Source organism: Sesamum indicum, unplaced genomic scaffold (genome assembly GCF_000512975.1).
Source record: "Sesamum indicum cultivar Zhongzhi No. 13 unplaced genomic scaffold, S_indicum_v1.0 scaffold00338, whole genome shotgun sequence".
Lineage (NCBI taxonomy): Eukaryota > Viridiplantae > Streptophyta > Magnoliopsida > Lamiales > Pedaliaceae > Sesamum > Sesamum indicum.
Genome location: NW_011628231.1, coordinates 4,238 through 7,593, shown reverse-complemented (window position 1 = coordinate 7,593; position 3,356 = coordinate 4,238). Strand labels below are relative to the sequence as shown.

The 3,356-nt window shown below is 35.7% G+C and overlaps 1 protein-coding gene across 2 annotated transcripts in view; it reads right to left on the bottom strand.

The window, feature by feature from the left end:
- LOC105180121 (NADH dehydrogenase [ubiquinone] 1 alpha subcomplex subunit 8-B-like) overlaps nt 1–441 on the bottom strand; it is a 3,029-nt gene extending 2,588 nt beyond the window's left edge. Inside the window, exon 1 of one of the 2 annotated variants that reach the window (XM_011103770.2) lies at nt 323–441. The gene's annotated coding sequence lies outside the window, so the exon portion shown is untranslated. The remainder of the gene's footprint in view (nt 1–322) is intronic. The other variant, XM_011103771.2, reaches the window with a different exon arrangement.
- Between the last annotated feature and the right edge of the window lie 2,915 nt (nt 442–3,356).

Here is a 3,356-nt window from a genome sequence, read left to right as displayed (position 1 = left end):
CGTCCCCCCCCCCCCCAACCTGAAAAGCATCAAATTCCAGCAGTTCCATTGAAATACAAACCAAGACTATACTTTTATACATTTTCCCGAAAACCCATTTGGATTCAACAAACAAATCCACAATCTTTTTCCAGTCCCTACGCAAAACGGAAATGGAAGCACAAGATCCCGACCCCCCAGAAAAAAAATACTCATAAAATAACAAACTTCCATCCAGCTATAAACCCAAATCTCATACGACACAGTTAATCTCATCTCCTCCATTATCTTCAAACGAATTAAACAAACAAAAAAATTGAAAGGAACGCGAGAAACTACTCACCTTTTCTTTGCCGCTTCTTTGGAGATTCAGTGAGTAGTCAGTCAGGCTGAGAGCTCAGAGAAGTTTACCAAGATGCCGTTCTCGTAATTTGACACAATTTGCAGGGCTATTTTTGTCATCAAAAGGTATATTGGGCCTCACCCAATTGAGAATATCTGGATCTTTTAGGCCCAACTTTAGTAAATAAGATGGGCTCCAGCTCTTTGACAATCCAAATTAGGCCCAATTTTAGACAAAAAAGTTGTTATTTATTTTTAAAATTTAATTCTAATATGGTTCCATGAAAATATAAAACTTTGTGACTCGTTAAGAATTCAAATTTAATTATCTACGTCAAATCCAGGCTTAATAAATTAAATGGTTCTTCTATAATATTCGTAAAAAATAATAAATAGGCAAAATTGTATTTTCTTATCATGAAACATGTCCTTATAATTTTTAATTCTGAACTTACATTGTTGACACATTTAATTCTTTATTCGACGAATTCAATTTTGAACATTTTATATTTAGTCCTTTTTTTATAATTTTCACTTTACATTGGAATAGATTCATTTTTTGTGTTGTAATTATATATTTTCAACAAAAATTTTTCCAACATAAAAACTATCAATGCATGACTAAATTTGTCAAAAAAAAAAATTGACCAAAAATGAAATATTCAAAACTAAATCTGTGAAAAATATGAATAAATGTACAAGTAGAATAAATTACAGGACCAAAAATACCAACAACCTATAATTACAGAACAAGGAATGTAATATTACTGAATAAATGTTACTCGTTGATTAATAGTAATAAGTATTTCTGCTCATATGCAAATGAGGAATTATGTAAATAGCAAGTGTAGCACATTCTATGTATGTATATAATTCTTAAAAATGAATCAAAATAAAATATTTATATAATTGTATTATTACTTTTTGTAGTTTAGAAAAGTACCTAAAAATATATATTGAGATAATAAATTAATATTAATATCTTGATCTATAAAAAAATTGAAAAATAAAGATAATGGATAATGTAGGAAAACCAAAAAAATTGTATGAAAGAGAATAACCACAAAAATAAAATTATGAAAAACCATGACAAATAATTAATTAATTAATTTAAAATTTTGAAAATAAATAATATATCAAAATTAAGTAAGATACCAAAAAAGTGCTCTCACATTATATATAATAGCATAAAATTATGATCAAATCGAGGGGGGAGGAATCCAGAATGCTCGCCTATTCTGCCCAAGCCTGGCTGAGGAAGAGTTACGGGGCGTAAAACAAAAAAATACGCTGATGGGCCGGGGCATACTATGTGTAATGATTCCATCATTCACGATAAATAATAAATAAAAAGAAAAAGCCATTCCAAAGACCCACACCCAAGTTCCATAGCTTTTGGTCCGCTATCCCGATCATGATTTTCCTATAATAGCATAAAATTATGATCAAATCGAGGGGGGAGGAATCCAGAATGCTCGCCTATTCTGCCCAAGCCTGGCTGAGGAAGAGTTACGGGGCGTAAAACAAAAAAATACGCTACCCTGTCTCCACATTGGATCAAGAACAGGGTCAGAGGGGAAAAATAGAGATGTCTCCTACGTTACCCATAATATGTGGATTTCTGAGGAAAGGCTGCAATAGCAAGGGATAGAGGCATCTAGTATACTCTTAGGATTCTGTAGACGGGCACGGTCACAATTTAAGGAATACACGCGCGCGCGCGCGACCATCAGTCATTCGTGCTCCTCACTAGAGGATCACTCATTCCTTCCATTAACCGTTCGCGCCTTCCAACTAGGAAGACGCTCTCTGCCCGCTACCCCATTAAAGACGTTCGGGCCCTTTCAGGTCCCTCTCTCCATTCTCAACTCATATTGGGGGGAGAAGATCTCCTTCAGCTTGCTGGAGAAGAGTGGCGCATGAAACTATTCATCACCCTCTCTTTGAGCCGTCGTATACTACCCAGACGTGGTGCAAGAAATTGCTCAGTTCTGGTGCTAGTATGCTGAAAGCCTATGCTCCCCGGTACCATGAAATACCTTTGGAACTTGGTTTCTCTTGGGAACCTGTCTTTACCTCAGGACCTAATACTTATAAAGATCCCGTAAAGGAATCCGCGTTAGGTGCTGGACCCTGGTTCCAGTTCTGGAAGGGTCATTGTCGTCGCCGGTGCGGGCCGCGAGATGTTCCTGGTAGAGAAAAATACAGACATGCTGCCACCCTTATAGATAGATAAATCTTTCCTTTTCATGAGTTCGAAGTTTCACCAACCCAACCTGTGAGCAAGCCCGCGATTCTGTCTCGCATTCTCTTTTTCAAATACTTCCTTCGTGAATGGAATCTTCCAACTTGTGTAAGTAGAAATCTCTTACCGAACAAAGTCTAAGATCGAGCTACGAAGTTGGTTGGCCATGCATTATTGATACCGCATTTAGCGTACTTGAACCGGGCAAGTGCCTTCCACTCGAATCACAAAAATTGAATGAAAACATAACAAAATAGACTCGTTGTTAGACGGATATTAAAATCAAATGAGTATTTATAATTTTTCAAATAACAAAAAAGTATTTGTATTTATGCAAAACCTCAGGAAAGGTGACCCTTAAAATAATTGGGAGCCAGGGTACAAAAAAAAAAAGGCAAATCGAGTAAATCTTATTATTTGTTTATTTTTAATTGATTGCATTAAAAAGTTAATAAGTGTATAATTTATACACTTCAAAATTTGAAGCATTCACATAGGATATTCTTCCACCTCAACAAAAAATTGCAAAATGCGCAGTTAAACCAGCAGCATGCGCCTGGATGCATGAATATCTGCAAATCCAAACCAATATTTCAACCACGAAAGAACTGATAATTGAGACCCCCGAAACCTAAAAGAAGCTCAAAACAGTGGCAATAAAATTGGTAAAATATACTTAGCCCCCTCGAAAATGGTTCAACTACTTTTTCTCCAACCCTTTGGAAATTACAGTGATATCCTTCTAGAAATGCAATGGACACCCTCGGTGTTAGGATTTTGAACGGAAAAT